Source organism: Oryx dammah, unplaced genomic scaffold (assembly GCF_014754425.2).
Source record: "Oryx dammah isolate SB20612 unplaced genomic scaffold, SCBI_Odam_1.1 HiC_scaffold_23, whole genome shotgun sequence".
Classification (NCBI taxonomy): Eukaryota; Metazoa; Chordata; class Mammalia; order Artiodactyla; family Bovidae; genus Oryx; species Oryx dammah.
In genome coordinates, this window is record NW_024070207.1 from 83,048,018 (window position 1) to 83,056,588 (window position 8,571).

Below are 8,571 nucleotides of genomic sequence, written 5' to 3' on the forward strand. Positions count from 1 at the left end.
TTATCTGAGCAGTCAGTGTGAGAATGCTTAGAAAAGAGTCGTAATAATTACCCAAATGTTTTCTGGACTGATCTTTGATATACTCTTCTATATGTTTCTTTCACTCTAAAGTTGTTCTCTGAGGAGCTGATGTCTTATTCCAGTAATGGCACATGCTTATCTGCTTTGATATAAGGCCATTCACTCAGGAGAAATGAATGTTGGATAATTCAGTCCTATTAGGAGAAGCCGTCTTTTTCAAAAAGACTGCTTAGCCATCAGTAATTGAGCAAGACTGTTTTTCTATGAACAAATATTGGACAGAACGGCCCTCTCAGACTACAAAGTAAAAATAAAAGAAGTAATTGACCCAACTTCATCGCCTCTATACTCGAGGAAATGGCAAATTGGAGATTTACTTATTTAGAATTTTAATTCCTTCTTCAGGACCAAGTTAATAAAAAACCAAGAAACTCTTGATTAAACTGGAAATGTAGTATTTCATAGACAGGGCTGCACGTTTTAGCTTTGTTATATTTCTGCTTTCTCAGTTAACATCTCAGAGCTGAAACATTCCACATTGCCCAGCAGTGTGGGGGGCCAACTCAAGGTTACAATTCTGACTAAAAAATCACACTGCTTCTAGCTTATCTGAATCTTCTGCCCTCACTCCTATTTATTAAGCACCACACTATGCAAGAAATACACTAGCAAACTGTGCAACTGAATAAAACCCACACTTTTCATTTAGGTTCTTGCAACTGTATCATATGTAATAGTATCACTTTTTCTACATTTTGGTCAAATAAACTTTTACTCCAAGAAAAAAAAAGAATGGGTAGATAAATTGTGGTATTACTATATAGAAGTGAAAAATTAACTACAGCTATAGCAGCAATGTGTTTGTATTTTAGAGGAAAAAAAAAGTTGGATGAGAAAAGGGAGTTGCAGAACCTACATAAAATAACATTTTTATAAAATTAGAAAGCAAGTACAACCTAACACTATATTGTTCAAAAATAATTACATATGTGATAAAACTATTTAAGAAGAAATCAAGGGAATGAAAACTAAAAGTGAAAATACTGGTTACCTCTGGGAAGGCAGAGAGATAGTTCTTAGGTTGGGCAGTGGGCTCAGGAAAGTTCAGTTTATTATTGAATTTCATAACAAATGTTACAAATCCTTTTGCATTTATCAAATAATGTGTGTGCTAAGTTGCTTCAGTCATGCCTGACTCTTTATGACACTATGGACCGTAGCCTGCCAGGCTCCACTATCCGTGGGATTCTCCAGGCAAGAATACTGAAGTGGGTTGCCATGCCCTCCTCCAGGGGATCTTCCTGACCCAGGGAGTGAACCCACATCTCTTAGTCTCCTGCATTGTCAAGTGAGTTCTTTACCACTGGTACCACCTGGGAAGCCCTTATTAAATAGTACATAATAATATTTTTAAATAGTCAAAAAAGGAAAGTGGAACAGCAGAGAAGTGTCAAGGAAGCCAGAGAGTTTCACGAATGGGTTGTATTTCAATGTCAATTGCTGTGGAAGGCCTCAGCGAGATGCCTGTATGAAAACTGTGGACTTGGTGACAGGGCGCACACGTCACCTTTGGAAGCAGCCACATTCAAATAGGAAGGGCTGATGCCAGATTATAGGCTAGGGAGAAATGTGTTATGAGGAAATCAGGACCTGGAGCTTTCATCTACTACTAACTCTTTCCCCCACCCCCCGGCCAAACCTGTAACAGCTAACATTTATTGAGGCTGCATTATATGCCAGGCATTTTACATACACCATGTTTAGGGGGAGCTAAACTCAATGCTTGCTTTACCCCCAGATTATATCCACTTCAGTGCACATGCAGAGAAGCCCTATGACACTAGAATGGGAATGAGTGCTTTACTGTTCCATTACAAATTTTAGGTATAGTAACTCAAGTGGTTAGGCCGTGGCAACCAATCAAAAGGCAATTAATTGGAGCGGGTCCCTGGGCCGGGTGGCGTTGGCCTGTGGGGCCCCGGCCTGAGGGCGGCAGCGGCTCGTCTGAGCACCTGGACGTGTTGGTGGAGGACAAGGTGGTGGTCTTCCTCAAGGGGACGCTGGAGCAGCCCCAGTGTGGCTTCAGCAACGCGGTGGTGCAGATTCTCCGGCTGCATGGCATCTGCTACTATGCGGCCTACAATGTGCTGGATGACCCCCAGCTCCAGTAAGGCATTAAAGACTACTCAAAAAGATAAAAATAAAAATAAAATAAAGACTACTCCAACTGGCCCACCATCCTGCAAGTGTACCTCAACGGCGAGTTTGCGGTGGGGGGCGGGGCGCTGTGACAGTCTCCCACAGATGCACCAGAACGAGGACCTGGTGGAAAAACTCAAAAAGCTGGGGATCCACTCCGCCCTCTTAGATGAAACCAAAGACCAGGACTCGAAGTGAGGGAGGGTGGCCCAGGTGAGAAGCTGCTGATGTCAGAGTCTCACCACCAGAGAAGCCTTACCCATTCTGGTTCCCGCTCTACAGATGACTGTTTGCACTGGTTCCTCCAGTTTGTAAGCAGCCAAGTGATTTTAGCAGTGTTTGGTGTTTGGGCAAGGAATATCCTATCGTGAACATAATCGTAACCACTGCACTGTCATAATCAATGTGGTATTACGAGCTTGTTGTAAACAAAATTCTTTCTTGTGTTGCCCTTTGCTCTTTGCAAAGGATTCAGGAGTAAACCTAGGAGCTTTTGAATCATTGTTATTATTCACAAGTCGTCCGCAAATATATCAGTCTGCAAAGATAATATAGCTCCCCTCCCCAGTTTTTTATAACTTTTTCTGTTAAGAAAAATGATGGGCAAGGAAGAAAATAAGATAACTGTTTTTTTTTTTTTAAATAAACTGCCAAACCAGGGGGGAAAAAGGCAATGAATCAAATCTACCCAGAAATGGGTCATTTCTCCCTGTGATGCTATTATTTTGACTCAGCAAACTTATTTCTTCCGTGTTTCAGGGACACAGTAGATTTGTACTTTCCACCTCCAGGAAATTAGGTGCAACCATGTGGGCCATTTCTTGGGTAATGAAGAGAGAAGTGATGGGTGACATTTTAAGCTGTAAGGATCAGAGTGTGTTTTGGTCACGTCCCTTCCTAACTCAGTGATGGGGCTTCTGTTGGTTTGAGTTTTCAAGTGGCTTTGGATGAACAGAGCTCCCCTGCCAATCTATGTTGGACATAATGAGCAAGAAGTATACCTTTATTATGTGAGATTTTGGGATTATTATAGCAGCAAAGGGCTTTCCCGATGGCTTAGCGATAAAGAATCCACCTGCAATGCAGGAGATGCAGGTTTGACCCTTGGGTCAGGAAGATCTCCTGGAGGAGTAAATGGCAACCCTCTCCAGTATTCTTGCCTGAAAAATCCCATGGACAGAGGAGCCTGGCGGGCTACAGTCCAAAGGGTCACAAAGAGTCAGACACAACTGAGCAACTGAGCATGCATACACGCATAGCAGCAAAATCTAGGCTATCCAACTGATACATTCTCCTTTTCTAGAGTTAAAGATTATAAATGTATAAGGACTTAATAATAAAATGAAAAAATTTAAAAGGTATAAAGTGCCTAGAATTCTCCCTGGCACATAGTAATCCCTCAAAAAGATCACTTTCTGCATCTGCTCCTAATAAATGAGCACAGAATTTTCCTGTTTCTTACACACAAATAAAGATTAGTTGAAGATATAAATAGAAGACAATGTTCCAGGCTCACATTATTCTTAATGCTTGTGATTTTAGGAGAGATATCTGCCTTCTTGGTCATGTTCTCCTTCAAGTCCATGCCAATAACACAATTGGTGCTGCTTGGGTCATATACCCATCCCAGCACTGGGGGAGGTGAAGCCATGTGACTGATGGTCAGTCCACCTCTATCCCAAGATTGGGAGGAGAAGTTCCGCAAAAAGGGAAAAAACTAGGCTTAACTGCTGCCATAGGAGGAAGGAATGCTGAGCAGGGTTAAGTATTATCTACTTAGTCAAAACAAACAGATTTAGAACTCTGGTTTTTAATCACTTATTAGTTGTATGTGAACTTATGTAACACTGAACCAGTTTGCCCATGTGTAAAGTGAAGATAGTACTTACTTTGCAGAGCTGTTCAAGGTTTAGAAACAATGTACAAGAGCCTAGTACTGACAGCTTAGAGGTGAGTGATGCTGCTGTATTCGTGGTCTCTGAAGGACAGTTTCAGTCACTCAGAGCTTTGTGTAGATTTTAAGTGAAAGTGACAGAAAAAGCTTCTGACATAGACAACAGAAGGGGGCAGGAGAAAACCCACCTCACTAGTTTAAGCTGGGCCTTATATACTTCTCAACTAGCTGCTGAGAATAGATAAAAAATACCTCAAGGCTGTGAGAATTTTGTCCTGACCCTTTCCCATAACATACATCCTGGGATGACATCAGCATGAGATTAGCCAGAAGGAACAGGTTAACCCAGAGCTCAAGGCTGTGGAAGTTTCTACCCAGAACTTTTCTCATAACATTCATCCAAAGCTCTAAAAGAGGCATGTCCTTGAACAAGAGATACTGCTGCCTACAAAGGCCTACTTGTCCAGGGCAAAAAAATGTGGAAAAGAAAGAATGTGTACCTCCTCCATAAAGAGGCCTTAGGCTTGGACTGCTTATCAACCTGCCTAAATTAACTCTCTCCTTCTCCCTTTTTTCTTTTAGAAGAATATTGTTGCTGAGGAGAAAGGGGTGGAGAAATCTGTCAGTAACTGCTTCCTATGGGTGAGGGGGGCAGACCCTAAGTTGTTGAAGCAACGTATTCTCATTGCCCCTTTATTTAGGGTTTCTGATCCAAGGATCCCAAGTAATAACTAGAGGAGGCAGTAGAAATTATAGGAGCATGAACAATCACTTGTAATTTAAATGTTTTCAGATGGTTAGAAACAAATCTCATTACACAGTTACAGATGTAAGGAAAAAACAGCAAAATCAGAATGATTACAAGTATTACAGTCAAGATAGTTTTTCACCAAGGAGAGCTTGTAAACCAAGATTATATCTATGACCAGAGTGGAACATCAGGGGAGTCCAGTTTTGAAGAGTGACCAGAATCTCTGCATCACCGTTACTTTGTATGGGAAGCTGTTGTATCCCTGAGAAAGAACAAACTAGACAAGTAGATTAAAAGGCAGAGACCAAAAATCAGTAAGAGAATTATTGAATCAGCAGTCCAAGCAAGAATAAGAATCAGGTTACATTTGGTAGTAACTTTGATCCTGGTTTAGATATAGTCAACACTTGGGCTGCCCTATTTATAAGAATGGAGCCATTTGGCATGTTCATATACATTTTGAATGTGGGTATAACAAACCCAGTTAGAAGTAGTTGAAAGACTGACAACCTGAACCTTAATAGACAAAATAAATCTTACCATTTCTTTTTAGAAGAATGAGTCTGAACCCTTATGTATACAGCTGTTTTAGGGAGACTTATAGTCATAGGTTACCCACTCCAGTATTCTGGCCTAGAGAATTCCACGGGCTGTATAGTCTATGGGGTTGCAGAGTCGGACAGGACTGAGTGACTTTCACTTTCACTATGGTCATAGCTAGTTGTCTAAGTTTGTCCAAGTAGGCTTTAGCTTCTTATTGTGGTATTAACATATAAGCCAAAGTAGTTGTTACTATTAACAATTGTAGATAGTGTTTTTCTAGGTATGAGAAAATGCAAGAATTTGGGCTCAAAAATTTTTTTACCTGAAAATATCTGACTATTCAAAGGCTTGTTTTGTCCATTTTTTTTTCAGAGCACAGAGCAAGTGTCTAATCTCTGATTTTCACCCTGAACTCCTTTCAGAGGATGTCAAAGGTCAGCAGCTGTAGTGTCCATGATTTAATCTTTATAGAGGCAGATGGCAAGGGCCAGTTTCCAGTCACAGGGCCCCTTTATGGCCATGAGTTTGACCATGGTTTGGGGGCGTTTCATGACCATCTTGTCCCACAGTGCTGGGAAAGCTCATTACCAGGTCTGTTGAAGATTTCACTGATAGGCCACTCAATGTGCTGTTACTGTACTAGGCCCTGTGAGTAGCAAAATCTCTGGACCCACCTGTCTCACTAGTCTCTTGGTCCAGGAGAATATTCCCTCTTGCTTCTTTTTATATACAGAGTCACACCATTGTAATTATGGATTTTATATGGAACTGTATACCATCATTATATCAGTGGCTCCATCACATACTTGATAATGTTAAGGGACAACACTTTTTGAAACAGGCAATATAGAAAACAATATAGTTAGCAGTAATAGTAAAATCACAAGTAAGACCTTAAGTCAAGAACTTAATTAGGTATAGCCCAGTGATATCTCCAGGTCATCTGAGTTTGTTAAATGACTATAGCCTGCTATTAATCTTCTGGTTGTAGATCCTGGAGCATCTGATCTTTATTTAAAGACTGGTTACTGGGATAAACTTTAGAAAAAAACTCAGAGTGTCTTTTTAAATAACTTTATTAAACCTCTTAGCAATGTAACATAACCACAATGAACTAACTCAGAAGTGAGTCAGTAAATACAGCCCTTAATTAATAAAACTAGAATGTAATACTCAGTGAAACATGATAGATGCCATAGGCCTGACATCAGTTGGGTGGATTTTTCTTTTAGAGCTCCCCGGTATACTTTGAGATTTCTGTATATGTTGGGACACAGTCTTTTTTACCTTGATAAGGCTGTTCAGAACCCAAGTGTCTCCAACTTCGGAGGGACGAGGCAGAGAGAGAAGAAAAATGTTTTAATTTTACCCATAGGTGTAAATCATTAAATTGTTTTAAACCATCAGTAACTTGAGAAGAGCTTCTTTATATCTGAAAACAAAGATTAGAAGACAGTAATACATCAGACAAAAAGTCATGAAAATTGTAGTCATATTTTGCAGTCTATTCAATCCTATGCAACTGACCCCTTTATTCTGCCATTCCTGGCCGATGACCAAGGACATCAGTGAAAGCAATAGTCTCTGAGAAGCTCATGAAGTTTTTGCCAATGTCTGTATGATCTGTCCAGCAAAGTGGATGCCCCAATCACTAGACACTGCAGAAAACACATTTTAACCACTTTTTCCCATTGTGAGATATTAACCCCGCAGCCAGGAAAGGCTTTAGCCTAGCAAATAAAAGAGGTTTGTCAGGGAGCCAGGAAAAGCCAAGCGGCTGTGTTGGACCTCCCATAGCCCTGACTGTTTGGTTTACAGCCATTCTTTATCCATTTTAAATTCCCTGATGAGGGGTTAACTTTATAGAAGCAGAATGAGCTTTGTCTATGTGTGCCATAGTCCATTATCAAAAGCCATATTTCAAGAAAACTTTGTTCTTTTAATCAGGGAGAGAAAACCAAATTCCAGTTGGGTACCAGCTTATGTTCACTGTGAAACAATAGTTGTTCACTTAGTCAAAGTAACAATAAAAGGCCTCAAAGGCAGTTTAATGTCTTAAGAAACTTGTATCTTGCACAAAACTCTCTTCTACTTGCCACAAATCTTTTCTCATTTGTCACAAACCTTTTTTGTATTTTCTGTATTCATCACTTTATTTGCCCATTCAGAGAACAGCCACCTCTAAGTTCAGATTTACTTTCTTTTTCTTAATAGAATGTAATTTCATTTCTTATAGCTTTTTATTGAAAACACACATCTTACTTTACTTCAGCAACCATGAACTGTACTTTATATCATCATTTTGTAGATCAGTAAATATAAATCACCCAAAGCTATGTCATTTGCAAAAGTGTCTTCACAATGTCTATGTTAATTAGGTCAATAAACAAACATCAATACCAGATATTAATTCAATAGTGAATATTTCCCAGTTCACACAGCCTGAAATTCATTTTAGTTTAATTTTTTTGAATTTAGAATTGTTTGATTTCTAAGTGCTTACTTCTCTTTAGGCCAGTTAAGCTTCAGCAATATTGTCCAAGGACGAAGACACACACAGAGACCTCACAGTTTTCCACTTGAAATATAAAATGTCTCTTTGCCCCCGCCCTTTTTTTTATTGGCTTGAAGTTCTGCCAACTTGCTCATGGTTGGAGTCCCAGACAGAGTGGGCTGTGTATCTCAAGGGCATGATAAGAGTTAACTTCAGGTTTTTCCCCAGGCATGTTTTCTGTTTCTCAGGCAGGATCGGAGCTCCAAAAAAAAGTATTTTAACAAGTCAGCTTTTTCCTAATTGCATGTGCTAGAAGAACTGGTTTTGCAATTTCAAAAAGATTTCATTTTAACCTATTTTCTCCAGAGTCTAAAAAATATCATGGCCATTCAGTGTCAAAAATGTCATCTCTTCTTTTCTAGTCACAGTTTCATAGCTAAAATTTAAACCAGAGTGTTCAAATTGGCTCTGATGACAGGGGTAGACTGATTGATAAGATGTTGTCCCAGCAGAGATTGTCTCTCTGGGCAAGTGAGGTCTTCTTTTAAAGAAAGCCTGTATATAAGGGCCATTTGGGGCTCTGGGGATGAAACTTACCCCAGTTTTTCCAAGATACAATTCAAAGGGGTAGTTCTAGGACTGCTAGCTCCCATCTGTAAGAGAAAAAAG